Source organism: Bos javanicus, chromosome 28, assembly GCF_032452875.1.
Source record: "Bos javanicus breed banteng chromosome 28, ARS-OSU_banteng_1.0, whole genome shotgun sequence".
Taxonomy (NCBI): domain Eukaryota; kingdom Metazoa; phylum Chordata; class Mammalia; order Artiodactyla; family Bovidae; genus Bos; species Bos javanicus.
Window position 1 is genome coordinate 14,640,522 of NC_083895.1, and position 11,474 is coordinate 14,651,995.

Here is an 11,474-nt window from a genome sequence, read left to right on the forward strand (position 1 = left end):
CTTACACTGTTGGTGGGAATGCAAACTAGTACAGCCACTATGGAGAACAGTGTGGAGATTCCTTAAAAAACTGGAAATAGAACTGCCTTATGATCCAGCAACCCCACTGCTGGGCATACACACTGAGGAAACCAGAAGGGAAAGAGACACGTGTACCCCAATGTTCATCGCAGCACTGTTTATAATAGCCAAGACATGGAAGCAACCTAGATGTCCATCAGCAGATGAATGGATAAGAAAGCTGTGGTACATATACACAATGGAGTATTACTCAGCCATTAAAAAGAATACATTTGAATCAGTTCTAATGAGGTGGATGAAACTGGAGCCTATTATACAGAGTGAAGTAAGCCAGAAGGAAAAACATAAATACAGTATACTAATGCATATATATGGAATTTAGAAAGATGGTAACAATAACCCGGTGTACGAGACAGCAAAAGAGACACTGATGTATAGAACAGTCTCATGGACTCTGTGGGAGAGGGAGAGGGTGGGAAGATTTGGGAGAATGGCAATGAAACATGTAAAATATCATGTAAGAAACGAGTTGCCAGTCCAGGTTCGATGCATGATGCTGGATGCTTGGGGCTGGTGCACTGGGACGGCCCAGAGGGATGGTATGGGGAGGGAGGAGGGAGGAGGGTTCGGGATGGGGAACACATGTATACCTGTGGCGGATTCATTTTGATATTTGGCAAAACTAATACAATTATGTAAAGTTTAAAAATAAAATAAAATTAGAGAAAAAAAAAAAAGCTAAAAAAAAAAAAAAAGAATATTAATGGAAAAATTGGTGAAATCTAAATAAAGAGTATAGTTTGGTTAATAGCATACCAATGTTAATTTCCTTTTTTTTTTTTTTTTTTGGCCTGTGGAATTTTAGTTCCCTGACCAGGACTTGAATGCAGGCCCTTGGCAGTGACAGTGAGGAATCCTAACCACTGGACCACCAGGGAATTCCTATGCTGTTAATTTCTTGATTTTGATAATTGTACTGTTTGCAGATGGGACATGGAAAGTATAAAGTAAATTCTGGAAAATCATTTTATGCTATAAATAAAAATGTACTGAAATACCTGATTAAAAGAACACAGAAGGCCACCACTGACCAAACTGAGACAGCTTAGCTTCAAAAAGAATAACTGGTAATGGATTATTACACAACAACCAAAAAAATGTCATGAGTTCCTAGTGATACGGAAGAGAGATGTAAAAGAAAGAAAGAAAGCTCTTCCTCATGGAAAAAAATGCCAGCTAGCAAATACAGAAGGAATGAGAATAAGAAAATCACCATTTTATAAGCCCCACAGTATTAACTGACTTTACAACAATCATCCATTGGTACTAAAACCATTGACTGAAATGTTGAAGGTGAACAGGTTAAATAATTATAAGGCCTTAAAGCATCGCTTCCTCTCTCTCCCCAGAGTACTTATCAATTCCAGGAGAAAGTGTACCTTTACAATGGAGATTGCTGGTGATCAAACTTTAACCAAATACTCATATTCATTTTCACCAGTAGAGGGATAATCTGGTGTTTAGTTCCCCTTTCTGTTGCAATAAGAGGTGTGCAAAGCACCTGTGTTGTGCTCTTTTCCAAAATATAAAAAGCTGATCTGCATTTAGCCATAAGGAAACAATCTGACAAATCCAGGATATGGGATATTTTACAAAACAGCTGGTCTGGATTTTTTTTTTATTTAATTAATTTTATTTTTGGCTGCTTCCACATGTAATGTGAGATCTTCCCTGACCAAGGATCAAAGCTGCTCCCCCTGTGCTGGAAGCATGGAGTCTCAACCACTAGGCCACTGGAGAAGTCCTGGATATTTAAAAAAATCAAAACAAAAAGATAAACTTTGTTCTTAGATTAGAGAAGATAGAAGAGGCACAACAACCAAGTGTAATATGTGAGACTGGATTGAATTCTGGATTGGGGAACTATTTTGAAACAATTGCATAAATAGGAGTTGTGTTAGATTATATTATTGAATTAATCTCCTCAGGTATGAATGTGATGTATGGGAATGTGACTTTATTCTAAGGATATACATGCTGAAATATAGAAGAGTGAAGTGTCATGATCACTGCAAATTTCAAGTAATTCAGCAAAAGTTATATATAGAAAGAAGTACCAAAAATATTACAAAAAGGAATTTAGGTGATGATTATTCAAGTGTTCATTTTAGTTTTTTCAGCTTTTCTTTAAGTTTGAAAATCAAAATGAAAAAATTAGGGGTAAAAAACCTCATTGTGGTTAAAACTTCCCTGGTGGTCCAATGGATAAGACTCCATGCTCACAATGCGGGGAGCCCAGGTTCGATCCTTGGTCAGGGAACCAAATCCCACATGCTGCAACTAAAAAAAATAAGATCCCCCATGCCACAGCTAAAGGTCCCACATGCTACACTAAGGCCTGGCTCAGCCAAAAAAAAAAAAAACCCAGCATTTTGGCATACACCTTGCATCTGAAGCTTGATGTCTAATACCACTCCCCACTGAAAGGAACCAGAACTCACTGGAGAATTGACTGTTCCAGGGCTGGAGCAGGATGAGTATAAGATGAATTTGGGACATCGTGTTATGCCCTAAAGGAAAGAAGTATTCAAAGTAACCACAGGGCATGTCAGGTTGAAGGCGCTTCTACCAGTCAAATTTGAGATAGTTGAACACCAATATAATTATGTACAATAATGAATTGTAAACCACTAGGAAAAATAGGAATTTGTGAGTCTATATGTATAATAGGAGAAGGCAATGGCACCCCACTCCAGTACTCTTGCCTGGAAAATCCCACGGACGGAGGAGCCTGGTAGGCTGCAGTCCATGGGGTCGCTAAGAGTCGGACATGACTGAGCGACTTCACTTTCACTTCTCACTTTCATGCATTGAAGAAGGAAATGGCAACCGACTCCAGTGTTCTTGCCTGGAGAATCCCAGGGACGGGGGAGCCTGGTGGGCTGCCGTCTATGGGGTCGCACAGAGTCGGACACGACTGACATGACTTAGCATAGCATAGCATAGCATATGTATAATAAATTGGCAGAAAGGAGATTTCTTGCTTATGGTAGATTAAGAGCAAATTGGTAAATATGGAAGGAGTACAGAAGCTGAAAAACATTTTGCATTTATCATAGTGAAGATTGTATCAGGCAAGAATCATGAATTGGGGCTTCCCTGGTGGTACAGGGGTTAAGACTGTGCTTTCACTGCAAGGAGCACTGGCTTGACCCCTGGTCGGAGAAGTTCTGCATGCCATGAGGCGTGGCCAAAGGAAAAAAGAAAATTTGCAAATTTAAAAAAGAATCATCAACTGATGCTAAATCTGATGAGGACTGAGGGCTTTTCATCGTCTTAAAGTCTCCCCAGAGATCGCTTATTAGTTCCAAGGGAATTTAAAAAGGCAGTAATTATGTGGTGGAGAAATTCAACAACCCTTTGCCAAAGGGATCAGAATTAGCATTTTCACTGAGGGAGAGTGGCAGCATATGCTGTGGATGGGATGCCTATGGAGGGAACAACATCACCTATGCACTTTCCAGCCTAGTTCACATAACCTGAACCTAACCATGAGAAAACAGCAGACACGCTGAAAGTGAGCATTCTAATTTTTTGAAAGGCTGTGCTCAGTCGCTTAAGTTGTGTCCAACTCTTTTTACCCTACGGACTGTAGCCTACTAGTCTCCTCTGTCCATGATGTTCTCCAGGCAAGAATGTGGAATGGGTTGCCATGCCCTCCTCCAAAGGATCTTCCCCACCCAGGGATTGAACCTGTATCTTCTTTATCTCCTGCATTACAGGTGGATTCTTTATCTCTGAGCCACCAGGGAAGCCCATTTAGAAAGGGTTGGGAACCATATTTTTCAAAGATGCCAATGTCATAAAAGACAAAAACTGTGGAAATGTCCTAGAACAAGAGAACCTAAAGAGACATGGCAACTAAATGCAATACTTGACCCCAGATTGAATCTGCTTGGAAGAGGAAAGTTCTGTAAAAGAGGTTATTGTGTCCATTAACAAAACTGACATAAGAAAGATAACAGGTAAAAGTACCATGTCAATGGAAGCAACCTAGATGTCCATCGCCAGACAAATGGATAAGAAAGCAGTGGTACATATACACAATGGAATATTACTCAGCTATTAAAAGTAAAGCATTTGAATCAGTTCTAATGAGGTGGATGAAACTTGAGCCTATTATACAGAGTAAAGTAAGTCAGGAAGAAAAACACCAATACAGTATACTAATGCATATATATGGATTTAGAAAGACGATAATGATGACCCTATATGTGAGACAGCAAAAGAGACACAGATATAAAGAACAGACTTTTGGACTCTGGGAGAAGGCAAGGGTGGGATGATTTGAGAGAATAGCAGTGAAACATGTATATTACCATACATGAAATGGATCGCCAGTTGAGGTTCGATGCATGAGACAGGGTGCTCAGGGCCAGTGCACTGGGATGACCCTGAGTGATGGGATGGGGAGGGAGGTGGGAGGGGGGTTCAGGATGGGGGACACATGTACACTCATGGCTGATTCATGTAAATGTATGGCAAAAACCACTACAATATTGTAAAGTAATTAGCCCCCAATTAAAATTAATTAATTAATTTTAAAAAAGAAAAAGCACAACTTATATCTGAGCATATCAACTCAAGCAAGACATATTCATACAATTACTTGACTTTAAAAAAGAAAAAAAAATAGGAGCAATAACTAGATGAAAACTGCAAGTGACTTACAAAGGAAAGAAAATTAGATTATCAGATTTTTGCCAGCAATGCTTTATGCCAGAACCCCCAAAAAAAAACCCCATTATTTACATTGAATGAGTAACAAGTTAAACTCCAACTTCTCAAACAATATATGTAATGTAAGACAGATGCAGAGTTCTCAATAAATTTAAGAAACTTTAAAAAAAAAGTACTATGTCGATGTGATATGTACTGAATTTGATAACTATACCTTGGTTATATAGGAGAATATCCCTATTCTTAGCAATACACACTGAAATATTTATGGCCATGATATATGTAACTTAGCTTCAAATAGTACAGGAAAAAGTGTGAGTGTATGTTAGCAGATATGTGTTTATAGGTAAAGAAGAAGAGGGAACACCTACAAATGACAAAATGGGTTAAATGTTAGCAAAAAGTGAATCTAGGTATGTGAGTATTCCTTGTACACATTTTATTTTTGCAGTATTTCTGTGGGTTTGACCACTTTTGAACACTTTTTTAAAAACTAACATTATAGAGTCTGGTCTATATACTTTCCAAGGTGACTCAGATGTGCAGGCAGAATTGGGAACCACCATTCCAGAATGTTAAATCTGAAATTATGTAAGTCCAGGACTTATTCACATCTTTTTACTGATTCCACATTTTCTGGAGTGGGGGCTTTCAGAATGGGAGATGGGCATTCCAGGATATGTGTAAGACTGTCCATCAGAATCTCTGAATAAGATATTACAATTTGTATTAAATTTTTATCTAAAATTGAGAAAGTGATTTTCATTAAATAATCCTTGAGTAGTAATTACATGTACGTATGTACAATATATACAAATAGTATATACTTCAAATGATGGAGCGATGATCAAAGGATGTTTGGAGACCACTGATTTATAGAAACTGGTTCTGAATTATTCCATGTCTGGCCTAGTTTAGTTCTTTATCTTACCATACCCCTTTACTCTGTTGATGTAACACATACTCTAGTTGCTCTCCTCTGAACTTAACTTCTAGAATACATTTTAAATGCCTACAAAATGCATTTGACCATGTGGAATGGTCATGTGGAAAAATTTTCCACATGACCATGTGGAAAAATATGCTAATGCATATTTTTACGTAATACAACTACTCAAAGACTTTCAGCCTCATAACAGCCACAAAATAATAGAATGGAACTAATTTTTCCTTCCTTATGTCTACATTATATACCTTGTACAGGCTTCCCTGATGGCTCAGCTGTAAAGAATCCACCTGCCAGTGCAGGGCATGTGGGTTTGATCCCTGGGTTAGGAAGATCCCCTGGAGAAGGAAATGGCAACCCACTCCCATATGCTTGTCTGGGAAACCCCATGGACAGAGGAGCCTGGCAAGCTACAGTCCATGGGGTTGCAAAGAGTTGGACATGACTAAACAATCTTGTAAGCATTTCTACATAGTTCCTATAATACCTTATTGTAAACAGATGCTTGTATATCTATTTTGCTACTAGAATTTAAGCTTATTGATCTTGATTTTTCTGGGCAATTAGAATGTTTCCATGTACAGAGTAGTGAGCTCAATAGAAGCTTTCCTAAAGCTTCTTTTCTTTATTATTTATGTATTTTATTTTCAACTGCACTGGGTCTTCATGGGTGGGCACAGTCTTTTTCAAGTTGCAGCAAGTGGGAGCTCCTCCCTAGTTGCACTGCATGGGCTTCTCATCACAGAGGCTTCCCTTATTGAACTACAGCACAGGTTCAGTAGTTCAGTAGCTGCAGCTCTTGGGCTCTAGAGCACAAGGCTTAATAGTTGCAGAGCACAGGCTTAGTTGCCCTGTGGCACGTGGAACCTTCCCAGACCAGAGATCAAACCCATGTCACCTGCACTGGCAATCTTAACCACCACACCACCAGAGAAGTCCAACCGAAGGATTTTTTAATTCAGTAATTAATCACTAAGCTTGTTGACAAGCTATTTCTAATACCTATTTCTCCTATAAAAATGAAAACATCATATACTGTATGCATCAAATCAAATTTTTATAACTTTTATAATTTTTATATCAGTGCATGCAATAAGGTCCATTTCTTATACATATTTTTCACATTCTCCAATTGTTAACAATTCAGATTAAATAAAATGTACTCTTACAGGGACTAGTATCATTCAAGGATGTGTCAACCAACTTCATCCAGGCAGAGTGGCAGTGGCTAGACTCAACTCAGAAGACTTTGTATAGGGATGTGATGCTGGAAAACTATAGCAACCTGGTCTCAGTGAGTAAGCCGAGCTTCCCACATTACTTCTGGAACCTGATTTCCACTTTCAATTGATGAAACATCAAACCTCTGAAGAGTTGAATTGTTTTTAGTGTTAAAGTTTTGGGTTCAAAAATTCTTTTCATAAAACATTTATTTTATGGCTTTCTCTAGTTGGAGTGAGTGGGGGCTACTCTTCATTGCTTCTCATTGTGATGGCCTTTCTTGTTTCAGAGCACAGGATCTAGGCAAAGTTGCAGCACATGGGCTCAGTAGTTGCGACTTGCAGGCTCTAGAGTGGGGGCTTAGTAATTGTGGCACACAGGCTTAGTTGTTACACAGCATGTAAGATCTTCGCAGACCAGTAATCAAACCTGTGTCCTCTGCATTGGCAGGAGGATTCTTAATCACTGGACCACCATTGCTGTGTGCTCAGTAACTTAGATGTATCTGACTCTTTGCCACTATTTGGACTGTAGCCCGCCAGGCTCTTCTGTCTATGGGATTTTTTCAGGCAAAAATACTGGAATGGGTTGCAATTTTCCTCCTCCAGGGGATCTTCCCACCTAGGGATCAAATCAGTGTCTTCTATGTCTCCTGCATTGCAGGTAGATTTTTTACCCACTGAGCCACCAGGGAAGCCCTCAGAATTACTTAATTACTTTGAGGCTCTAGGAAGGATGTCAGTGTCTTTGCCCCTTGTGAGAAGTCCTACTCTGCTGAGGCTGATATAAGCACTGTCGTCATGCATGACAGTCTTTAGGTGCCATGAGTCACAAGTGTCTGAATATGAGCCCTGTGTCACTTCCCATTGACAGGGTGTCTCATAACCAAACCTGATGTAATCTCCCAGTTAAGCTGGGAAAAGAGCCATGGATAACAGAGGTAGAGTTCTCAAGCCAGAGCCTTCCAGGAGAGTCATTGTGTACCAAAAGAGTGGAAGCTAGTGGAAATTAGATCTCAAGTGGACAATGAGTTGCTTGACACTTACACAGTTTCTTTGGCTGCTGTAACAAAGTAACACAAGCTGGGAGGCTTAAAACAACACAAAATTTATTCTCTCACAGTCCTGGAAGCTACAAGTGAAAAATCAAAGTGTCAGCCGGACCACACTCCCTCCACAGACTCTAAGAGGGAGTCCTTTCTGCTTCTTCCTAAATTTTGGTGGTTGCGACAGCACTTGTCCGTCCTTGACATACAGCTGTATTACTCCAGTCCCTGCTTCCATTCTCTCATGACCTTCTCTGTGTGTCATCTTCTTGTAGCGACAGCAGTCCTACTGAGTTTAGGGCCCACCCTAATCCATTATGACCTCATCCTAATTCATTACATCTGCAAAGACCCTCATTTCAAATAAGGTCACATTCTAAGATCCTGGGTGGACATGAACTTGGAGTAGACATTAGTCAACCCAGTATAAGATCTTTGAAACCTTTTTGGAAATCTCTTTTTAGAGACTTCATACCTTTTCAAAGTTTGAGGATTTTCCAACCACCATTCCTCAAATACTTAAATTAACACCTTGAAATGTCACCTCCTCACAGGAAGTGCTCCCTCTATGCTTAGTGTTTATAGAGAAACTTCGTGCTCTGACATTACTCAAATCTAATTCTTGGTTACTGCTTCTTGAATATTTATTTCTTCATAATTCCTCTCTTTCAGTAGCACATTCAGTTGCCAAATTTCCTCTTATTTTCACATAATCCTTTGACCATCATCATTTTTAGATATCTTCTTTAGAAATTATTATAAACATCTGTGATTCTTGTGTGCCTTCAAGCTTCTCTGCTCATTCCTTCTTTCCTTTTGTGGTAAAATGCCTCATATTTTTTTTCTGTATCCTGACTCACTTTCTCGGTTATCCCTGCTGTTAAAGATTTCATTACCATTTTTTTGCCCAAATTGATAATTACCTTCTGTACCTTTGTGATTTATTTTTGTTTTTATATATTTATTATTTTTAAATTTACTTTTATCTTTGGCTGCACTGGATCTTTGATGCTGTACTGGGGCTTTCTTTTGTTGTAGAGCACAAGCTTCCAGTCACACAGGCTTTAGTAGTTGCAGGCAAAGATTTAGTTGCCTCGAGGCATGTGGGATCTTCCTGGGTCAGAGATAGAACCCATGGCCCCTGCATTGGCAGGAGGATTCTTCACCACTGGACCACCAGGGAAGTCCCTGTACTTTATTTGATAGCACTCAAAATCCTTTCTAAAATACACTTAAATTTGCCTTTGGCAAGTAGAACTAATTCGATCACACTCACCTTTCCTAAATATTTATCCTTCTGTTGTCTGTCTACTTTACCAACCAGCACCAGTTAATTAAATCAATAAATTTTAATTTATGTAGTCATTTGTTCAATCTGAGATGTCTGTAAAGGCTCTGTTTTTACCTTCTGCTCTTCTCAGATGTTTTTAAGTGATTATTAACCCATATTCAGGGCTTAAGCTTTCTTTATGACTTCGAAATTGGTGGCAATCTCATAATAACCATAATCAACACTTGCATTATAGCCCACGGTGTACTGGGCACCATTCTAAGCAGGTTATGTATATTAATTCATCTACTTCCCACAATTACCCCATGATATAACAGTATAAATAGGCTTACTATTTTACTGGATTAACACACTGAAGTCCAAAGAGACTAAGTAACATGCCCAAGGTCCTCCTTTTTTTCCTGTTAGCATGTATGGAGTCATCTTAAACTGCCATCTCTATCATTCTTTCTTATAAATTTTCTCTCAGTATCGGTTATCTGTTATTATTATGCCTAAGTTCCTTTAGTGTGCTCAGTTGTCATGAGTTTTAACTAGAACCAGAACCATATTATCACATATCTGGATTCTTATTGCATTTGACAGATCTGGTACCAAAATTGTAAAATATATGTTGATACTAGCCTAAGAAGATAAGTCTATATGTACTATAATTTCCAAATTTATAATTCTGTTTTTTATAAGGACTATCATTATGGCCCTGTGTTTCCTAATCAAATTTTACTTTTCTCTATTTGTCCTAAACTTAGGCTTAATTTCATCTAGATCCATATTCTTAAATATCCTGAAACATATATAGATCTTTTATTAAAGTTTATTTTGCCTCATAAGAAACCTTAAATCTTTAATTTAAAAAAATGTTATTGGATTTTTTTGTGAAGAGGTGAAGACTGAGCAGTTGCCACCACGTTGCTGACCTCGAACAGCAATCAGCTTCTCCACGTAGAACCCAGGGGTAGGCGATTCAGAATGGAATCTCTTCTTTCCCCATCCTGGGAGATTCTTTTTATCTTCAGCTACATTTTTCAGCTTTGTGAGGCACCTTATCATCAAAGACAATGGCCAGCAATGTTACCAACAAGACGGATCCTCACTCCATGAACTCTCATGTATTCATTGGGAATCTCAATACCTTTGTGGTCAAGAAATCTGGTGTGGAGGCAATCTTCTCAAAATACAGCAAAATCGTGGGTTGCTCTGTTCATAAGGGCTTTGCCTTCATTCAGTATGTTAATGAGAGAAAGGCCCAGGATGCTGTGGTAGGAGAGAATGGCAGAATGATTGCTGGCCAGGTTTTTAGATACTAATCTGGCTGCAGAGCCAAAAGTGAACCGAGAAAAAGCAGGTGTGAAATGATGTACAGCAGAGATATCAGGCTCATCTTTTAACTTGGACTATGACTTTGAACGGGACTATTAGGACAGGGTGTACAGTTACCCAGCACATGTTCCTCATCCTCCTCCTATTGTCTGGGCTGTAGTGCCCTCAAAATGCCAGCGTGTATCAGGAAACACCTCATGAAGGGGCAAAAGTGGCTTCAATTCTAAGAACAGACAGCGGGGAGCTTCTTCTAAGTCTGAAAAGTTGAAAGGAGATGACCTTCAGACTATTAAGAAGGAATTAACCCAGATAAAACAAAAAGTGGATTCTTTACTGGAAAGCCTGGAAAAAAATTGAAAAGGAACATAGCAAACACGGAATAGAGATGAAGAATGATAAATCAGAAGAGGAGCAGAGCAGAAACTCCCTTAAGAAAGATGAGACTAATGTGAAGATGTAGTCTGAGGGGGAGGCAGAGGGGTCAGATTCTGCTGAGGAGGGGAACCTACTGGATGATGATGATAATGAAGATTGGGGGGATGACCAACTGGAGTTGATCAAGGACGATGAAAAAGAGGCTGAGGAAGGAGAGGATGACAGAGCACCAATGGCGAGGATGACTCTTAAGCACATAGCAGACTTTAGAAATCTTGTCCCATTATTTCTTTACCTAGGCGCTTGTCTAAGATCAAAATTTTCACCAGATCCTCTCCCCTAGTATCTTTAGCACATGCTCATTGTTTTCCCCATCCTTGTCCTTTCCATATTCATTAATTCACATTTCCCTGTGCCTAATCCCATTTTCACTTCCTTTGAAGTAAAAGGAAGTAGTAGTTATGTTGTCTTACCTTACTAACCCTCCTAGTAGTTATGTTGTCTTACCATGTAAT

At 39.1% G+C, this 11,474-nt stretch overlaps 1 pseudogene; it reads left to right on the forward strand.

Moving 5' to 3' along the window:
- The first annotated feature begins 10,095 nt into the window (after positions 1-10,095).
- On the forward strand, positions 10,096-11,474 carry LOC133240352 (heterogeneous nuclear ribonucleoprotein C-like; annotated as a pseudogene).